General features: G+C 39.7%; 1 protein-coding gene across 5 annotated transcripts in view; it reads right to left on the bottom strand.

Annotated features, from left to right (window-relative positions):
• The window catches only part of LINGO2 (leucine rich repeat and Ig domain containing 2), a 1,932,610-nt gene that overhangs the window by 460,951 nt on the left and 1,448,930 nt on the right, over window positions 1-22,729 (bottom strand). For all 5 annotated transcript variants that reach the window (XM_077249262.1, XM_077249261.1, XM_077249263.1 and 2 more), the window contains one exon: window positions 19,701-19,762. The gene's annotated coding sequence lies outside the window, so the exon portion shown is untranslated. The remainder of the gene's footprint in view (window positions 1-19,700; window positions 19,763-22,729) is intronic.

The raw sequence follows: 22,729 nt of genomic DNA, 5'->3' as shown, positions 1-22,729 counted from the left end.
GCATTCTTCTAAGGTTTGCCTGGTTCGTGTGAAATATTACATTGTAACTGTGTTGTACTTCCATTCCCTGCACTTTTTGTGTTTTATGACTGACTTAGCTGACAGCTAATAATAACATTACAATGTCTAATTTAGCAAAGTGCATAATCCAGTAACCATGGTGCACAAATACAGCACTCCACTTTGTAAAAGCTGCTCAGAACTATGCTCCTGCTAATGGCACTAATGGAAGCTGTATCTTCTGATGCACCGTGACAAGCATTCACAGGAATAATCAGCACAATGGGAGAAAAATGGGAAAAAAATGGCTCGTAATGGTGAACATTGCTGTTATTTTAGGGATACACTTTTACATCCCAATGTGATGCTACTGCTTCATTTCAGAGATATAAATGATCCATGGGTTTGGAGCATAATATTCAATCCACTCAGTGGAATTTCAGAGTTATGAGCATGTGATTTTTAATCATTATGCATTTGCCTTTATGCGCATAGCCTAGTGATCCCAAAAGGAAATAAAGAGCGTCATAACTCACGATAGAAATACTGCAAGAAAAATGTCCTATCTTATCCAAGGAAGTCTCTGCACTCATAATAACATGAAGTCTAGGGTCAGGCTCACTAATATGGCAACTTAAGTGAAAGTATCAACAAGTTATTAGGTCAAATTTCCCCTGGGGTAAACCGCCAAGCCGCCGGGACTTTAAGGCTACATTCCTACGATGAGCATTTGGTAAGTTTTTGATTTTGTAGATTTTCTGCATGCATTGAGGAAAATAGGTTACTTGTATCCTGAAAAACTCACAGTGAGAACATAGCCTAAAGTAAGCAGTGATACATGTTTTCCTAATGACTAAGGCCACATTCACACGATCAGTATTTGGTCAGTATTTTACCTCAGTATTTGTAAGCCAAAACCAGGAGAGAGTGATAATACAGAAGTGGTGCATATGTTTCTATTTTACTTTGCCTCTGATTGTCCCACTCCTGGTTTTGGCTTACAGATACTGAGGTAAAAAACTGAACAAATACTGAAAGATTGAACATGACCTAAGACTGTCGTATTGTCAATTTAGAGATCGCTGGTGATCTGCTTAAAATCATTTTTCTTTTTTCTAAAAACCCACTCCTCAAGTGCATTTAAAAAAAACAAAGTATATTTACTCACCCCCCCCATGGGTCTGACACTGCGCTGCTGGGAAAAAATCTACTCCGAGTCGCTGTAGCACTGATGTCACATCACATAAGTATACTTTCTAAAACCAGATGTACTTTAAAAAAATAATAATAATAATTGTGCTTTACTCACTCTCTCCAGGTCACGTGCTTTTCTTGTGTAGATTACATGAGCCACTGAGCTAACTGAATGGCTGCTGTCAATGTGACATCAACATTGAAGACAATGATTGACACCGGGACTAGCAGCAGAGACTCAGCCAGCACGGGACCTGGGTAGGATGAGTACAGACTTTTTTTTTTGCAAACTGGGGACAGGGGTTTTCTAAATAATCAGAAAACCCCTTTAAAGACAACTGATGTGAATAGGCTTTTATGAAGAGTCGAGTTGTGATAAATAGATGACTGAATGTAGACAAGGGTAGAACAGGGGTCCGACAACTCAGACACCCTAACCTTTTTTGATCACAATAGTGATAACTAAGTGCCCTATATTATTTACATGTGCTATTACTATTTAGTTATTTACTTACTGCAGGGTGTATGCTAATTTTCTTTTTTCTCTAGGGTTAAATATTGGACATTGTAGATTCCGCCTATGGGGAGGTGTAGCTGAAGACAGTCAAAGTGTCTTATGGACCCTTATCTACTAATTAAAATGTAAACAGTGGCCACAAGCACTGACCTACATGTTATTAGGCAGGTGGTTTTAATGTTATGGCTTATCAATGTATGTTGTAACACTGGCACAATATTGTACACAATGGACAGAAAGTCCCATATAAAACCCAGTAACAAAAACTCCACATTCAGCTACAGTCTGACCCCAAGGGACTGCACAGAAAACAAAGGCTTCGTGCCACGGTTCCTGAGCGGTTCTGATTTTTTCATGTTAGTGAAGTTAATCTAGAAGACTGTTGCTTAGATACGTTGCATTATCTACCTCAGCATGATAGTCCACAATACATGGCATCCAATATTATACTGTAGTATATATACGAGCTCCCGCCAGAAGGTGCCTTGTGGGATAACACAGCTTAGTAAATGTGGATACAAATTTCATCTAATTTATTCTGTGATCTTATCCCACTCATATCAGCTTGCTGTCTGAATAATAATTAGCGTGCGTAAGGAAAGCTACGAGTGCAAAGACTGAACACTGTCTTCAAAAACAGACAATAATGCACCATTAATGTCATTTTAAATGCACAGAATTAGACATTAGTGGTCATTTGGGAAAATTAGATGCAAGTATTATGCTAATAAAAATCTACTTGTACATATAGTTCTCTGTGTGTTTTACTGCTATTAAGCTGGATTGTAAAGAGAAGGCCCAAAAGTAAAGATAAAAAAGAGGGATAATGAGACATCAAAAGGTTCATAAATATCAGCATTAATATATTTTAAAATTATTCCACCTCCACATATGTTATGACTCCTAAAGCACATTCAGTCGAATAGTGTGCAAACCAGGGAGACAAATACCTGATAGAAACCTGTTCAGACTAGGAAAAACCCTTCTCTGACCCTGGTCTGTCCCTGACTGATCTCTGAAGTTGGCATCCTAAGATAACGCAATGGTGCCCCCACTCAATGGTGGCTTACCCTGAATGTCCACAGCAGCTCCTAGGATCAACAGAGTGGCAATTCCCTATGGAATAAAGGAATCACACACAAAACAAATGCAGTCAACTTCATGTACAGCAAAGTGAACGAATCCAACAAAGACTATCACCAGCAGGAAACACCAGTAGGGGAAGGTATATAAAGCTGCACCCGAAAGGTGATAGGGAAGACAAACAGAGTAAATGAAAAACACCTGTTACCAACAACAGAAACAAAGAAAAGTTCTATCTGCTGTTGCTCAGTGGAAAAATATGTCGACCACAGAAAACAGGATCAAATGTTCAAATCCGGACGCATGACAGTACACCTGTAGAATTGGAATTGTCCTCTTAAGGTGGGAGCTAATAACAGGCTATTATAGGACTGCCTATCAGCAGTGTAAAGCAGATTCTTAGGGAGCATGAACTAGTCAGTTAAAACAGAACTGCAGCATAATGTTTGGGATTAAAGGAGGCAAAACAGGGTTATCAAACATATTTCAAAAATGCATCTTTGCAAAGTCTGATCATATTTAATTGGGGAAAACTTAAGGTTAATTGCATTCTAAAGTCTTGCGGCTGCTGAACTGAAAGGGAGAAGATTAACTTTATGCTTCCTGGCAGCCTACAGCTTTCAGTTATGGAGGCACAGCAGGCGTAGCTTCCGTCACCGCTCAGTATATAGTGAGTGGTTGCTGTAACCACGCTCTCATAGTGACTGACAGTCACCTCTGAACTGATGCACTGTTGTGCCGACTGTCATTCATTGCTTTTGGACATGGTTACAGCTGCCGCTCACTCTGCATTGAAGGTGACTGTGAAGCAGCGCAGTTTGCACCTTTATGACTGAAAGCTGGAGGTTGCCAGGAGGAATAAAGTTAATTTCCTCCTGACAGTAAAGCTTTCAGTGTGACAGCAGCATGGCTTGAGAACAAAGTTAACCTGTAGATCAATACTATATCTGCAGGTTAATTTTTAAATTACAAGTTCCTTTTAAATAAAAAAAAAACTTGTATCCGAAAAAAAAGCACTGCAGTGTTATGACTGCAAGATATTACACGTTTGTATGATGTGGACAATTTTTTTACCTCCATTTTAAGACTTGATATTCTATATCCTAAGTAATGGAAGATAGCCAGGCCTGAAAAAGAAAGCATGACTTTGTGAAACTTTGTTGGGAAGTCCTGTATGTATGTTACCGCATGTTTCCATCCCGTGGTGTTGATGTGGTTTGCAGCCTGTCAACTGTTTTATGATAGTGCATTAAAATTTGTGGAGGAATTGGATTCCTTGATGAAGTTCAAGGAAAGGTAACGGTATGAGGGCTAAAGGTATGTTATTCTCACCGTACTTTGGACTTATTAAAACTTTATATCCCAATATCCCCCAGGGTCATAAATCCATGGATTGCATATACCAATTTGGAGTATTACTACATGAGCATGCTGAAAATACTAAAGAGAGGCACATAATAAAACTATCATCTAGCAAAATCAGATGTCAAAGGTTTTCAAGTAGAAACAGAAGTCATTTTTACACTGCACAGAGTAAACACAAATCAATAAGTACAATGAAGATATATGAGGAAAAGGACAAACTTCTCCTGATGTGTTTTTAGTCATTTTAGTCGAGCTTGCATTGGGAGTCTTTAGGCCATATACTTTTCAATACATAGTTTTCCCTACAGCCCTTCTGTAAGCATCAGATTGGAGTTCATTGGGCCCACCAGATAATATTATGGCTTAGGTCACTCTATTTCTATAAAGAACATTGGCATATTTGTTTTAACTTCATCGTGATCTTTGTCCATTGTAAAATTCTAATATTTTATTTGTAAATTAAAAGGGGTTTCTCTTAGGGCTCAGTCAGATGACCGTACAAATTGGACTTAGATCAGAACGCAATTCACGGACAGGCTGGCGGCTCTCCCGACACGAGCATGGCAACTGCATGTATTTCTTTACAGCTGTCACTCTGAGATTGGGAGAGCTGCCAGCCAATCCATGCATTGCCTTCCAATTAATACTGCTATCTTTCGGCACCCTAAAACAGGTAAAATATCAGAGTACTTGTCAATTTACCTCTAATTAAAAATCCTCAAGAATGGAGGGAGTTTTAATTCTAAAGCTTACTGCTCGCTGCATAGGTCACCTCTGCAGTGCAGTCTAATCAAACGTGACTGTATTCCAGGTAAGGAGCTTAGCACTTGCAAGCTCTTAGCTATAGAGTTTACAAGCACTGCGTTGAAGCTGTCCAGATTGTAGTACCCTTAAGGTCTTCCGATGCTGTAGAGTTGAGTTCAGTTGAATGGTACAGCCATGCCACTGGTCTGAACCGTCAGTCTTAAGAAACACAGAAGGAGGCTGTGAAGCGGCACTTTCCTGAAGATATATCATGAGATAACTCCTAAGAATACTTAAATATCAGCTACTGGTACTTTTGTAATTTAGGTGTCCTTTATTAAAGCCTGGGCCCAACAGATGATCCTATGGTGATCTGATGGGCCAGTCCAACCGTCCCTTCAATTAGGTGTTTAATTAAGGGAGTGTTTCCCCCTTTGTTAGTATGGTACAATGTGGCTGTATTCACTATAATGGTACAAAACTATGCCAAGACATAGCGTTATTTTAGTGTATGTTGGCCTGCTACCCCACTGTCTTTTCTCTATAATTTCTCACTTCATCCTAGCAGATATATCTGTATGTTTAAATAGTAAATGTAGCGAGAACAATGTATAATGTCTATAGTTAGCTTGGTTTTCGATGTGTTGTTATACTATTGCAATCTGTTATTTTATACACTGTATCAGACACATGTTTGTTACTGATAAGTATAAACTCCAGTAGGAAAATGATTTTAATAAGCATATTTTATGTTCTCTCTGCTGAAAGTCCTAGTAAAAAGAACCTGGCTTCAAAAAGAGCCAGCTCCGTCAGAAAAGCAGCGTTTTCAAGTAAGCACCATTTTCCCTGCATGTTTTTGTCTTTACCTTGACAAAATGCTGTTCACAGCTTATCTTTAGCAAACTAGGCTACAAAATGGCTAGTGTGGCACCATGACCTTTGAATCTATTGATTCCTGTGGAACATTATTTTAGATTGATAATCACTGTCATTAAATTGCTGGGAGAAAATGACCTAGGCCTTAGAAGGTGCTGTTCAAACTGGTAATAATGTTGTTTTTATGCTGTATTTTTGGGGTTTCTCTGTTCAATGGTTTCAGATGAAAGAAAAATACAAAGGAAGGAAAAAAAGATTACTGTAAGTTAATATTACAAGCCATTCTTTCACGAAAAGTAAAGTGTGAAAAGTGAAAATAAGGGTATACTATGGTACATTTAAAATTGTCATTTTCTGTAGTTTCTGGCTTTATATTTGGAAACCTTATTAAGTTTCCCAAACAAAAAATATATGGGTTTGCCCATATTAAATATACAGGTGGTAGATCCTGATGGTGAGCTATGATATGAGCAAATTGTGAAATATTCAGATTCGGGAAAATCCTCACTAATATTGTCTAATATCCGTGTATTCATACCGAATAACAAATCCAATGCAAGTCAATAGGAAAGACAAATATTTTTCTGCTGGACCCAACAAACAGGTCTGGGGGCATGTGAAAAAAGCTCAAATGGATGGGAAAGAGCGAAAACTAAATGTGAACAGCATACACTGTGTGCAGAATTATTAGGCAAGTTGTATTTTGATCACATGATACTTGTTCAACATGTTGTCCTACTCCAAGCTGTTCAGCCTTGAGAGCCAAATACCAATTAAGTAAATCAGGTGATGTGCATCTTTGTAATGAGGAGGGGTGTTGTCTAATGACATCAAAACCCTATATAAGGTGTGCTTAATTATTAGGCAACTTACTTTCCTTTGGCAAAATGGGTCAGAAGAGAGATTTGACGGGCTCTGAAAGGTCCAAAATTGTGAGATGTCTTGCAGAGGGATGCAGTAGTCTTGAAATTGCCAAAGTTTGAAGCGTGATCACCGAACAATCAAGCTTTTCATGGCAAATAGCCAACAGGGTCGCAAGAAGCGTGTTGGGCAAAAAAGGCGCAAAATAACTGCCAATGAATTGAGGAAAATCAAGCGTGAAGCTGCCAAGATGCCATTTGCCACCAGTTTTGCCATATTCTAGAGCTGCAATGTTACTGGAGTAACAAAAAGCACAAGGTGTGCGATACTCAGGGACATGGCCAAGGTAAGGAAGGCTTAAAAACGACCACCTTTGAACAAGAAATATAAGATAAAATGTCAAGACTGGGCCAAAAAAATATCTTAAGACTGACTTTTCAAAGGTTTTATGGACTCATGAAATGAGAGTGACTCTTGATGGGCCAGATGGATGGGCCAGAGGCTGGATCAGTAAAGGGCAGTGATCTCCACTCCGACTCAGACACCAGCAAGGTGGAGGTGGGGTACTGGTATGGGCTGGTATCATCAAAGATGAACTTGTGGGACTTTTTTGGGTTGAGGATGGAGTGAAGCTCAACTCCCAGACCTACTGCCAGTTTCTGAAAGACAACTTCTTCAAGCAGTGGTACAGGAAGAAGTCGGTATCGTTCAAGAAAAACATGATTTTCACGCAGGACAATGCTCCATCACATGCCTCCAACTACTCCACAGCGTGGATGGCCAGTAAAGGTCTCAAAGAAGAAAAAATAATGACATGGCCCCCTTGTTCACCTGATCTGAACCCCATAGAGAACCTGTGGTCCCTCATAAAATGTGAGATCTACAGGGAAGGAAAACACTACACTTCTCGGAACAGTGTCTGGGAGGCTGTGGTGGCTGCTGCACGCAATGTTGATCATAAACAGATCAAGAAACTGACAGAATCTATAGATGGAAGGCTGTTGAGTGTCATCATAAAGAAAGGTGGCTATATTGGTCACTAATTTTGGGGGGTTTTGTTTTTGTATGTCAGAAATATTTATTTCAAAATTTGGTGCAATTATATTGGTTTACCTGGTGAAAATAAACAAGTGAGATGGGAATATATTTGGTTTTTATTAAGTTGCGTAATAATTCTGCACAGTAATAGTTACATGCACACACAGATATCCTCCTAAGATAGCCAAATCTAAAAAAAAAAACACTCCAACTTCCAAAAATATTAAGCTTTGATATTTATGAGTCTTTTGGGTTGATTGAGAACATAGTTGTTGATCAATAATAAAAATAATCCTCTAAAATACAACTTGCCTAATAATTCTGCACATAGTGTAGAGAAGATGCCTGCATGCCTTTCTGATTCACATATGGTATCTGGGAGTAATGTTGTCAGACTATTGCGCTGGTTTTACGGACTTTTAAAAAGACCTACTAAACCATGCTAGGATTTTAAGTAGGGTGTGGTACTGCCCCATTAGCCATGGTGAGCTTATTACACCTTTTGAACTGCTGGACACACATTTAAAACTGTATACATCTGTACATCTCCTCTATCACCAGTGCTTGTCCACAGAGTTAAAATAGTGGTACTCGGTAACAGAAAAAAACGTCATTAAAGCAGGACCAGATATGGATGTAACAGATATCTAGAAACACAGAACTACCAACAATCAGCTATTATCTACTCTGGTGGTGGTCAAATGTTGATAATGTGTGTAGCCGAAGCAGCTTGACTCTGTAGATTGTTCAGTGAGTGCTCCTGGGTATTGTACATTATCTTCCATTCGCTTGAATAGGAAATAACGTGTAGTTTCATGGAGTAGTCACTGAGCAATATACAGATCCACTAGGAGCAAATAACAGCTTGGGAACATCACAAATTTGATATGTGATTAATATGTTAGGCCTGGACAACCCGTTTAAAGGGAACCTGTCACCCCTAAAATCGAAGATGAGCTAAGCCCACCGGCATCAGGGGCTTATCTACAGCATTCTGTAATGCTGTAGATAAGCCCCTGATGTATCCTGAAAGATGAGAAAAAGAGATTAGATTATAATCACCTGGGGGGACGGTCCGATCCGATGGGCGTCAAGGTCCGGTCCGGGGCCTCCCATCTTCTTACAATGATGTCCTCTTCTCATCTTCACGCTGCGGCTCCGGCGCAGGCGTACCTTGTCTGCCCTGTTGAGGGCAGAGCAAAGTACTACAGTGCACAGGCGCCGGGAAAGGTCAGACAAAGTACGCCTGCACTGGAGCTGCAGCATGAAGACAAGAAGAGGATGTCATCATAAGAAGATGCGAGGCGCTGGACAGGACCGCGACACCCATCGGACGACTGGACCACAGCGGGACCGCCCCTGGGTGAGTATAATCTAACCTCTTTTTCTCATCTTTCAGGTTACATAGGGGGCTTATTTACAGCATTCCAGAATGCTGGTGATAAGCCCCTGATGCCGGTGGGCTTAGCTCATCTTCGATTTTGGGGGTGACAGGTTCCCTTTAAATAAACTATTACAGATTAATAATACACAAAGTAATAGACTAACTTACATAAATTACAAAAAAGACACCTAGTTTATTATTATTGCTTAAGCCTTGAAGTCATGTAGTTGTTGTTTTAGTTATCCATGCTGCTTTTTTATGTTGCAGAATTCTTTTATGATCATCTACTTTTTTTTTGCTCACAAGTTGTGGCCACATTGCTTTTTTATGCAACCCTCACAAAAACACTTAGTTTTGTCATGATTTTTCAAAATCATAGCAAATATGTTGCAATTTTTTTGCGATTGCAGGAGAAAAATGACATTTTTGAATGCAAGCTTAAATCTCAAATTAAACCTTCTTACACTTGCAAATAACAACACATTGAGAATGCCTGCAGGCCTTTGTCTTGCCCCCTTTCCATGTCTGTAGGGAAAATTTCCTTGTATTATTATTATTATTATTATTATTTATTATTATTATAGCACCATTTATTCCATAGCACTTTACATGTGATGAGGGGTATACATAATAAAAGACAAGTACAATAATCTTAATCAATAAAGACACGACTGTTACATAAGGATACAGGACTCTGCCCGCGATGGCTCACAATCTACAAGGAATGGGTTAGAATACAGTAGGCGAGGGTGGAGCTGGTTGTGCAGCGGTTTGGTCTATCGGTGGCTACTGCAGGTTGTAGGCTTGTCGGAAGAGGTAGGTCTTCAGATTGTTTTTGAAGGTTTCCCCGGTAGGCGAGAGTCTGATATGTTGGGATAGAGCACCAGAGTAGGGGTGATGCGCGAGAGAAATCTTGTATGCGATTGTGAGAAGAGGAGATAAGAGGGAAGTAGAGAAGGAGATCTTGTGAGGATCGGAGGTTGCATGCAGGTAAGTACCGAGAGATGAAGTTACAGATGTATGGAGGAGACAGGTTGTAGATGGCTTTGTATGTCATTGTTAGGGTTTTGAACTGGAGTCGTTGGGTAATGGGGAGCCAGTGCAGGGATTGACAGATGGGAGAGGCTGGGGAATAGATGGGGACAGGTGAATTAGTCAGGCAGCAGAGTTTAGAATAGATTGGAGGGGTGTGAGAGTGTTAGAGGGGAGGCCATAGAGCAGGAGTCAAGGCAGGAGATGATGAGGGCATGGACTAAGGTTTTTGCAGATTCTTGGTTGAGGAATGTATGGATCTGGGAAATATTTTTTAGTTGGAGTCAGCAGGAAGTGGAAAGGGCTTGGATATGTGGCTTGAAAGAGATCATTGTCAAGGATTACCCTGAGGCAGCTAGCTTGTGGGACTGGGGAGAGTGGGCAGCCATTTACTTTAATGGATAGGTCTGTTGGGGGAGTCAAGTGAGATGGGGGAAAGATGATGAATTCTGTTTTGTCCATATTAAGTTTTAGAAATCTAGTGGAGAAAAGGATGAAATAGACAGACATTGTGGGATTCTGGTTAGTAGGATGGTGATATTTGGCCCAGAGATGTAGATCTGTGTGTCTTCAGCATAGAGATGATACTGAAAACCATGGGACTCTATGAGCTGTGCAAGGTCAAAGGTTAAGATGGAGAAGAGCAAACCTAGGACTGAACCTTGCGGGACTCCAAATGATAGGGGGCGAGGTGAGGAGGTTGTGTGCGAGTGGGATATGCTGAATGTCCGGTCTGTTAGGTGCGACAAAATCCATGATAGGGCCAAGTCAGTGATGCCAAGAGATGAGAGGGTCTGTAATAGTAGGGAATGGTCCACTGTGTCAAAGGCAGAGGACAGGTCTAGGAGGAGGAGGTTAGAGTAGTGCCACTTTGCTTTGGCAGTTAATAGGTCATTGGTGACTTTAGTTAGGGCAGTTTCAGTGGAGTGATGTGGCCAGAAGCCAGATTAAAAGCGGTCAAAGAGGGAGCAGGAAGAGATGTGGGAGGACAGTTCAAGATAGACTTGTTGTTCCAGTAGTTTTGAGGCATAGGGGAGAAGTGATATGGGGCGATAGCTAGATGCAGAGGATGAGTCAAGGGAGGGCTTTTTGAGGATAGGTGTGTATGTTTGGAAATAAGTTTTTCATTCATTTTCTTTAAGTATGGCCAATATGAAGGCCAATTGCTTGATACCAACAAAAATTTCCATATAATGGTGACCGATCTAACCACTTCCCAAATCTTTTTAAATTTACCCATAATCAGACTATCTTTCAAATTTTTGTGCCTTTCATGTGAAATTATAGGTTTTTGAGTCGCTACTTCCATTATATTCAGGTCACCATCCACCGTCAATGTCTGCAAATTACCTTTCTAATATATAGGATTGTTGGACTATGATGAATCAAAAACACAAACCTCATTTCCTGATCTCTTTTATGTCTCCCCTAAAGCATTAACCTGTGACCCCTCTAAGCAGACATGTTAAAGGCTGTATACTGTGAATGACTTTTATACACCAAATCATTAGTCTATTTGATCATTCCTCAGATTGACTTAAAATATCATTATGACTACGAATTTCTCAACTACACAATTTACTCCACGTAGATATCTACAGTAGGTGTGGATTCGAAAATGTGCAAAATGTCAATTGTGAATTTAGCATGTTTCTTTCTTCTGCGATGGATAGGGGCAAAGTTTGTGGCAAATAATAGCAAAATCTATGTGGAACATACAGATGTAGCAGTCACTAACCTATTGGCTATAACATGCTATGGTGGTAGGTAACAAAATCTGTATGTATATTTTGTGCAGTTTTTGCTGTGTATATGGGGTGGATTAGCTGCCGACATGCTGCTAAAGATCCATGGAATATCCTCTGGTATCCTTGGTGTATGTTCACACAAACACATTTTAAGCTGAGGATTTTCAACTGCAGATTTGTGTTATATATGAATTTGTTGTGGATTTTGGCACGTCTTTGCAATTTCACCCTTTGCATTGCGAAAGGTGAAATCTTCGGCTTATTAAATCCCTAGCATCAACTGACATACTGTGGATCTAAAATCTGCACCCCAGGTCATTTTTTTTCTTCAGTGTTTAAATGAGATTTGGTAAAATCTCAATACCTTGTCGGTTACTGTGATGTGCTGCAGAGATTCTAACTTCAAACCTACACAGAAAATCCACAGGAAAGCTATAGCGTGTGGTACGCATATGTAGCACAATTGCTGCAGATGTTCAGGGATTTTCTGGAGCAGTGACTCGCTGGTGCCTGCGAAGAAGACACTGCCCATAGAAGGGCAGATAAGGTACAGATAATGGTACGAGTGCAGGGCACAAGCACTAGATTATGGCTCCACAGCTGCAAACACAGGGTAGTGTGACATGCATGGGAGGGGGGTGGTACCATAATGAAGAATGGAGGCAGAAATTTCTTTCAGGCACGGTACGCACTGAAGCCTGGAAGAAATCATTAACATTAAAGATAAAACTAAATTTCTTAACAACAAGACCAGCAGCTATGAGGCAAACAGGTAAGACTATTTTACCCATTATGTTACCTGTATGCCCATAGTAATATCTTAAAAGCATCTTAGGGTGTGACAGATTCCCTTTACACCAAGGACAACATCTGCAAAGAGTTTGTATGTTCTCTCCGTGTTTGCGTGGGTTTCCTCCGAGCACTCCGGTTTCCTCCCACATTCCAAAGACATACTGATAGGGAATAGATTGTGAGCCCCATTGGGGACAGCGATGATAATGTGTGTAAAGCGCTGCAGAATATGTTAGCGCTATATAAAAATAAAGATTATTTAAAGATTATTTAACGTCCTTACTGCATCGGTTTCCAGATTTTTCTCACTAAAACTGGAACATATTTAAAAAAAAAGTTTTCTTAATAGTCTTCATAATAACTTTAATAGTCTGAATTTTAAACCACTTATAAATTACAAAATAAACTTTACTTATGGATTATTAATCTATCAATGCTTCTCTCCAGCTTTCTACGGTCTTTGTTATCACAACTGCAACAGTGGCATCTCTGTGCAGTCATATCAAGGCAGACAACATTATATTGCTGAGCCCAGCAATTGAGGAGTAGGTGCATCAAGAAGGCAGACTTTGAAAGTTATTTCCTATTGGGTGTTCTTTGGCACTCCCAAAAAATAAACGATGAATGAAGTTGCAGTGCCCATGATTGACCATCACTCTATTCACGTGGGGATCCTCAGAGAACCAGTTCTTGGGATCAGTGAGAACATGCTATAACTGCTGAAAAATATTTAAAGAACATGTAAGACTGCAGGGTCTGTATTTTGAAGGCAAAGTGAGACATGCCACAGGGTGGAAGGAATGTATTAAGAGTCAAATGTTCCTTTGCTACATGCTGGCTTGGAGGATATGTAGATAAGAACGTAATGTACAGTGGAGAATATAAGTATTTGATACACTGCAATTTTTCCCTCCTACAAAGAATGGAGAGTTCTGTAATTTTTATCGTTGGTACTTTACAACTGTGAGAGACAGAATCTGGAAGTAAAAACCAGAAAATGATATTGTATGATTTTTAAATAATTCAATTGCATTTTATTGCATGAAATAAGTATTTGATCACCTACCAACCAGCAAGAATTCTGACTCTCACAGACCTGTTAGTTTTTCTTTAAGAAGCCTCCTACTCTGCACTCATTACCTGTATTAATTGTAACTGAACTCATTACCTGTATAAAAGACATCGGTCCCCTTACTTAATCAATCATACTCCAATCTATCCACAATGGGCAAGACCAAAGAGCTGTCTAAGGACACTAGGGACAACATTGTAGACCTGCACAAGTCTGGGATGGTCTACAGGACAATAGGCAAGTAGCTTGGTGAGAAGACAACAACTGTTGGAGTAATTAATAGAAAATGGAAGAAACACAGATGACTGTCAATCTTCCTCGAACTGGGGCTCCATGCATGATTTTGCCTCGTGGGGTAACAGTGCTTCTGTGAAAGGTCAGGAATCAGTCCAGAACTACATGTGATGACCTGGTCAATGGCCAGAAGAGAGCTGGGACTACAGTTTCAAACATTACCCTTAGTAACATACTGTGCCGTCATGGATTAAAATCCTGCAGGGCATTCAAAATCCACCTACTCACACCGACACATGTCCAGGACCATATGAAGTTTGCCAAAAACTATCTGGATGATCCAGAGGAGGCATGGGAGAAGTTCATGTGTTCAGATGATACCAAAATAGAATTTTTTTTTGTATAAACTGCACTTGCCATGTTTGGAGAAAGGTTGAGTACAAACCTAAGAACACCGTCTCAACTGTGAAGCATGGTGGGGGAACCATTATACTTTTGGGGGTGCTTTCTGAAAAGTGGACAAATTGATTGCCGTATATTGAAGGGAGGATTGATGGGTCCTATATAGTGTTGAGCATTCCGATACTGCAAGTATCGGGTATCGGCCGATACTTGCTGTATCGGAATTCCGATACCGAGATCCGATATTTTTGTGGTATCGGGTATCGGTATCGAAACAACATTAATGTAAAAATGTGTAAAAGAAAGAATTAAAATAAAAAATATTGCTATACTCACCTCTCCGACGCAGCCTGCACCTTACCGAGGGAAGCGGCAGCGTTCTTTGTTTAAAATTCGCGCTTTTCTTTCCTTTACTGAAGTCCCGGCTTGTGATTGGTCGCGTGCCGACCATGTGGCCGGGACGCAACCAATCACAGCAAGCCGTGACGTAATTTCAGGTCCTTCAGGATTTTAAAATTACGTTCCGGCGTTGTGATTGGTTGCGTCGCAGTCACATGGGCAACGCAACCAATCACAGCAAGCCGTGACATAATTTCAGGTCCTTCAGGATTTTAAAATTACGTTCCGGCGTTGTGATTGGTTGCGTCGCAGTCACATGGGAGACGCAACCAATCACAAGCCGTGACGTCACGGGAGGCTGGACACGCGCGCATTTTAAAATGGGCGTGTGTCCAGCCTCCCGTGACGTCCCGGCTTGTGATTGGTTGCGGCGCGGTCAACCAATCACAAGCCGGGAGGCTGGACATGCGCGTATTTTAAAAAGCGCGCGTGTCCAGCCTCCAGTGACGTCCCGGCTTATGATTGGTCACGGCGCCATGTTGCCGGGACGCGGACCAATCACAGCAAGCCGTGACAAAATTACGTCACGGCTTGCTGTGATTGGTCCGCGTCCCGGCAACATGGCCGCCATTAACCAATCACAAGCCGTGACGTCACGGGAGGCTGGACATGCGCGTATTTTAAAAAGCGCGCGTTTCCAGCCTCCCGTGACGTCACGGCTTGTGATTGGTTAATGGCGGCCATGTTGCCGGGATGCGGACCAATCACAGCAAGCCGTGACGTAATTTCGTCACGGCTTGCTGTGATTGGTCCGCGTCCCGGCAACATGGCCGCCCTGACCAATCACAAGCCGGGACTTCACGTAACCAAGTAAAAGCGCGATTTTTAAACAAACAACGCTGCCGGTTCCCTCGCTGAGGTCCAGGCTGCGTCGGACAGGTGAGTATAGCAATATTTTTTATTTTAATTCTTTATTTTACACATTTATATGGATCCCAGGGTCTGAAGGAGAGTTTCCTCTCCTTCAGACCCTGGGAACCATCAGGAATACCGTCCAATACTTGAGTCCCATTGACTTGTATTGGTATCGGGTATCGGTATCGGATTGGATCCGATACTTTGCCGGTATCGGCCGATACTTTCCGATACCGATACTTTCAAGTATCGGACGGTATCGCTCAACACTAGTCCTATATTGTGCATTTTTGGCTAACAACCTCCCTTACTCTGTAAGAGCATTTAAGATCAGTCGTGGCTTTGTCTTTCAGCATGACAATGACCCAAAACACACAGCCAGTTAAGTTAAGTTCATACAATATGATTTTCTGTTTTTTATTTTTAGATTCTGTCTCTCACAGTTGAAGTGTACCCATGATAAAAATTACCGACATCTCCATTCTTTGTAGGTGGGAAAACTTGTAAAATCGGCAGTGTATTAAATATTTATTTTCCCCACTGTAGATCTTTTATTTTCTTCAATTACATAAGCTTTTCCATTAATCAGAACAAATGCTATGGAGAATACATAGAACTAATGATACATAGAAAATTTTCATTAATCATAATAACAATTTATCTAAAATTGGAATTCTGGCTACTCAGCTGATTTTCCATTTTCTAAGGACAGTGTTGAGAACATACAAAGAATAATTTCACCAAATAAAGCTGGACATGGATTAGGGGAAATGACCAGCCAAAAAAATCTATGTACAGAATAATCATTCTTGCTGAAAGAAATGAGCTAAAAATATAGTTGCTGAGGCAGGAAAAAACAGTTGCGTAAAACAATGTCCATCCAAGAAACATCTAGCTGAACTTTTTAGGGCTAATACATACAGAAAACATTTGAAATAATTTATTCTATGTCTGTAGCTTTAGAAGCTTGAACTAGAGAAATTTTAGGATATTCCCCCCCAAAATTGGAATTTTGAAGTTTGAAAGCAAAACAATGTTTATTACGTTTACTCTAATTTCAAAGCCCACCTTATTGTATATACTAAAGTACTAAACGCTGTATATTAGTAGTTGTTTGGTTATTAAATTGAGTCAATTGATGTTCCGTCCCAGAATGGCTTGGATAGTACATTTAAACAGGCTTGCCAACAGCATAGCCAGGAGGATTGAACCAGAATGATGATTGTTAAACAGATGAAACACTTATGTGAGCTTGTATACTAGCATTGGATAATATTCAAAACCTTTTTTTATTCCAAAAGCCTCATCGCCAGATTCAAATTTCAGAGATGCAAAGTGACACTAATTGCAGTCCGTGCATTTACATGCCAGCAACTCCAATGTGATTAAATTCACAGAGAACAGTACAACTGCACCATGCAGCCATTTGGAATGCACTTTAAAGCGTGCACACGCTGATAAAAGTTTACTCGGCTTCACATTGTACTTCCCATAAAAAAAACACTGTGATCTTCACAAAATAGCGAGAACAGAGAAATTCATTAGTAAGCGATTCAACGCATTTATGGATAAATAATGAACTCCATGCTCCAGAAACTCAGATTAATCAAAACGTTGATAAACAAATAAAGTAAAATAATGAATTAACAGACAGTAAAACATTGTCTACCGTCTCCAAATTATGGAAATGCCATCAATATTCTATATTTAAAAAAAAAAAAAAAAAAAAAAAAGGATGAAAGTATGAAAATAAGAGGTGGAATATAACCATTTGCTGCACAGGGTGATGCATTAGAGTTGACTTTAAAGGTCATATTAAATTTAAATGCCCTGTTAAGATTTATATAATGATATAATCTACATAAAATGTACATTGTATTTTATACTGCACCAATCCAGAGAGGCAATTTGATTTATTTTCAAGAGGTTTTTGTTGCTACATTAGATAAGAGCGACTGTTGTATGGTTGACATTCTCAATTGTCCAAGTCATCGGATTAAGCTTTGTGCATACAATAGATCCAGATCTCAGCTGTAACATCTTTAGGATTGTGAATTCTGGTCTGACTATAAGCCCATATTCAGATGTCTATTTTTTCTCATATGTGAAAAATTTGATTAATTTTAATAAGTGCTTGGAATTCAAATTTCACCATTGTTTGCAATGAACAGCATGAGGATGCACCTAGCATGCCATCATTGAGCACGTTTTTCAAGGACCCATAGACTTGCATTGGTGAGTTTGATCTACAAGTCAAACTAAAAATGGACATATATCTATTTGTCATTTTGATTTGCAGACATTTGGTCCACAAAAACATGGACATGTGAACCGCCCCTTAAATGATAATGGGTACATGTTCTATCAGTCAAGAACACAGGGAGAAAATGGACATGAAAAGTGGACATCAAGATCTGGAAATGGCATTTAAAGATTAAAAAGCAAATATCGAGAAAAGAAAAATGTTTGTACTATATCTTATATATCCTCTAATAAAACTGACTATTCTAATGCTGGATACAGATACACAGATTTATAGGCCAGTCAGACGAATAGCATTAGTTTCTGTCAATTGTCATAGACGGAAACAATACAGTGTTGAAACTAAGACCCATGGGTATTACACTTATGCCTGAACAGACCACCTCAGCTCTGCAACCATAGAGAGACAAAGAAATACATAAGAAAAAAAAACATAAGAATACCAACGGCTCACTACACCTGCAATAGGTTCATCCAAGGTGCTTGGCAGCTTGAGCAGAGCTTGTCATTATATTTAAGCAACAGGAAAGCAAGCACTCCTTCCTTCTTGAGAAAACTCTGTATTTATTGTATCTTTATTCCGTACGTACTAAAACCACTGATCACAGGTCATCAAACATCTGACGCGTTTCGTAAGAAACTTCCTTTTTCAGCTATTCATAGCTGAATATGCGTCAGATGTTTGAGAATCTGAGTTCAGTGATAAAGATACATTAACCACTGAGTTTTCTCAAGAATTATGGAGTGTTGGCTTTTCTCTTAATGGAATAAGAAAAAACAGTAAGATATGTCTTAATATTGTATTTGAAATTAGCCTTCTATTTTATACATTAAAGCACCAAAAAAATTGCAAAGGTTAGAGACATATTCCCAAGCAAATCTTCTTCAATTATTGATGATTCAGTAATATAACTATTTATTAAGCTAGCCATAAATAATAGATGACTGTCAACTGAATGGTACTTCGGCAGGTCTATCGGTCAACAGTCATCTCAGTCAACTCTCCGAAACACAGGAGAGATTTCTCCATGAGAAAGCCACCAGCTGACACATCAGCTTTTGGCTTATCTGACGGAAAACCATGCGATCGGCAGCCTGAAATTGGACATGCGTGCTCAACATTTGTTCAGTTGTCTGGTGCCCCCACACATATTAGACTGTTGGCTGAACCTGTCGATATCAGCGGATTCATTTAATATTAGTCTAGTGTGTTATGGGAGCCTTTAGTGTAGTTGTCAAATGGTCTGTACCACAGTTAACGGCTCATGGGAAGATAGGGTGTCTTACTATACCAAGAACATAATCTGATATCTGTGTGATCTAATATCTGACAATTTCTTATGTGAAAGTATCAACACCACCGGAGGTTATCAGAGGCATGTGGGGTACATAAAAAGCCCCATGTATATCTATGAAAGTCCTATTACCAAACGCAGCAGTAATACAGCTGTGTGTATGCACCCTTCATAAGCAGGAACAGCAAACAAGATCACTGCTTTATTATAGAATCCATAATGGGAAAAATAGGTTACTTGATTGACAACTAGGCCATTAAAACATATACATTTGTTGTATCTTGTTATTTTTGTATGTTGTTATACTAGAGCCTCATAGTATTATTACAGAATATATTCACAGACCATACAAATGAAATACCTTGCCATATTTCAGGCAAAGTGCAACTTAATGATCACTTTACAACCTTTTCTCTAGGTTACTTACTAATATAAATGAAATTGGCAAATTTTGTAAATTCCGGTTTCACTGGCGACTGACTTAAGATAAGAATATATTCTGCATCCAAATAACAGAATTTAAGCATAATTATAGAAAAACACCCACCTAGTCTATGAGAAATGTGAAGATCTTCCTGTAAATCGCCCAGTTCAGCCAGCATAAACAACCTGGAAAAGCAAGCAATAAAAAACACATAAACAAGTCATAATATACAACATGAACAATATACCACCACATAAAGCATATGTCAAAACTGCCATCTAATTAAGACACAAGCCCAAATGTCATATCCAGCCAAATTTATTGATCTGTGGCCAGGATTTTATACATTTTCAGGTAGAAGTCGGTAAATTCTTCTGAGCGTTCATATGAAGTCATATATAAAGTTAATGAACCAAAAAATTAACAGTAATTAATAAAAGACTGTTGTTCACCTACTGTGCCCAGAAATAAAGCCACTGTCATGTCACTTGCTAATTGTACTTATTCATGGGTGAGTTCACCCCACCTGTGGTGTCAAGTATCACTGATCCGCACGATAAATACATTCACTGTATTTTTAGAAGCCGACTCATGGTGGATGATCTGTTCAGTCCATCAGGTGTTGGCTAAAAATACTATATGAGCAGATGATAGGTTTATTCTATGGATTAATTGAACCTATTCTGAGAGCTACGAACATGGCTCGTTGAACATGGCGCAAACTACATCCCACCTATTTTGTGCTTGTTTTGTACTGTATTGATCGCATCTTGCTAATCATTCCTAAATATTTTATCGGCATTTAGTAGAACATTGCGCTTTCGTCCTACCTGTCAGTGGATTTAACAAATTTGCATATGGATTTCCATATACTGCTCATTTAGGAGTAAGCTGCGGATGAATGTGAAGATTTTTAGAACCTGGTATTTATAATATATCTTACAAGAGAACGATTCCTAAGACTATGGCCTGCAGCTAAAAAGGCTTTGTATCCGAGCTATAGAGGATGATCAAAGCACTGCATATGGATATGGTGTTGTGTGAAATGGGCTTAGTATGCCTGTCACATGTACGGTGTCTGAAAGCGGTGCCTGGAATACTGGCGAATGCAAATGCAGGCTCACAGATGAGTTTTTTTCCCCATATTTAATTTCCACTTTCCATGTATTAAGTTCGATAACATTTCTAGCTGTCCGTAATGTGGTATTTTGAAATGAGACATTAATTCTCATGCTCTTAGCGCATTTTGATTAGAGAGAGCGCCTCCATTGTTAAGATGTATGTCTTCGAGATGTTAGATTAATAAAGCCTAATGCACTATCGCTACGAAGGATGGTTAGCCGGCAATAACAGCTCTGTAAGCATAATGACCTAATGAAGGAGGTAATTAATGGTATATTTTCTCTTACTCTCAAAGGGTGTTTGTCTAAACAGTGGTTGGAAGAATAAGTGCTTCTTCCTGTCAGCCATGATTACAGATCCACTTAGAATTCACTAACATCTATGTCTTAAAAATATGTTTCCGAGAATTTCGTGAGAGCCTTGAAAAGACACATTTTGTTTTCTGCTACTTAGGAGCTCAGCTGATATTACAGAAATTATAAATTGTAGATTGGTCAGGATGATTGAGCCGAGCACTGTGTCAGATAATTCTTTCTTCTATGATTATTTATTTATCTCTTATAGAGCACCACCATATTACAAATACCAGCACTGTTTCCACTAGGGCTCACAATCTACATTTCCTATTAGTATGGTTTTGGACAGTAATTTTCATATTATCCACAATTATGTCTTCACGTGATGGGGCACTATTATGAAAACTGTCTAAAAAAATCCTGTCTTGGTTGCCCATAGCAAACAATCACAGCACAGCTTTCATTATTCAAGCAATTTTACACCTAGATTTATGACTCACTACATGAACGCAACTCCCACCTCCACCAGATGGACTCCAGATAATTTAGAAAATATTCCCACCACCTCTCCATTTGTAGCAAAAACCCTAATTTGATTTCCTTGGCTTATGTTTAGGAGGCATCACCCCTTCCACCTCACGGACAAATGTCCTATTATAATAACCCTTAAAACCTTGTGCTCTTGTCTCAGTAATTCATTTGTAATCCTGCCTGAAGAAGAAGCTTTTTTGAAAGTTTGCAAATACATTTTTTCTTGCTGGCCAACAAAGTCATTACTAATAGAATACTTTTGTCACTTTAGGAAATAAATGTATTTACATTGATTTTTCTGGCTAACAAGGTACCACGATATAACTTTTTATTGTACATCATTATCAAGCACAGAATATGAAATGAAAGCTGTTCTCTGTCTTCAGTTCACCTATTGCTCTAAATCATATTTATGTATTTTACTCACTTAAATAGTACCATTAATTCCACAGCACTTTGCAGAGATCACCACTGTCGCCATCGAGTTACACAATTTAAATTCCTAATCAGTATGACCTTGGAGTGTGGGAGGAAACCAGAGAACACAAAGGAAACCTAAGCAAACAAGGGGAGAAGATACAAACTCCTAAAGGTACTGTTACACTAAAAGACTTACCAACGATCACGACCAGCGATACAACCTGGCCGTGATCGTTGGTAAGTCATTGTGTGGTCGCTGGGGAGCTGTCACACAAACAGCTCTCTCCAGTGACCAACAATCAGGGGAACGACTTCGGCATCATTGAAACTGTCTTCAACGATGCCGAAGTCCCCCTGCAGCACCTGGGTAACAAGGGTAAACATCGGGTTACTAAGCGCAGGGCCATGCTTAGTAACCCGATATTTACCCTGGTTACCATTGTAAGAATTAAAAAAAAAAAAACAGTACAACAGTACATACTCGCATTCTGATGTCTGTCACGTCCCCCGGTGTCCACAGGGTTACGCGCTGCTGCCGAGAACCTCCTGCACTGAATGTGTCAGCGCCGGCAGTAAAGCAGAGCACAGCGATGAAGTCACCGCTGTGCTCTGCTTTACGGCCTGCGCTGACACAGTCAGTGCAGGAAGCTCTCGTCAGCAGCGCGTAACCCTGTAGACGCCGGGGGACGTGACAGACATCAGAATGCGAGTATGTACTGTTTTCTTTTTTACTTTTACAATGGTAACCAGGGTAAATATCGGGTTACTAAGCGCGGCCCTGCG

This window comes from Ranitomeya variabilis, chromosome 1 (genome assembly GCF_051348905.1).
Source record: "Ranitomeya variabilis isolate aRanVar5 chromosome 1, aRanVar5.hap1, whole genome shotgun sequence".
In the NCBI taxonomy this organism is placed as follows: Eukaryota; Metazoa; Chordata; class Amphibia; order Anura; family Dendrobatidae; genus Ranitomeya; species Ranitomeya variabilis.
The sequence above is the reverse complement of the archived record's forward strand: the minus strand, read 5'-3'. Positions and strand labels throughout refer to the sequence as shown.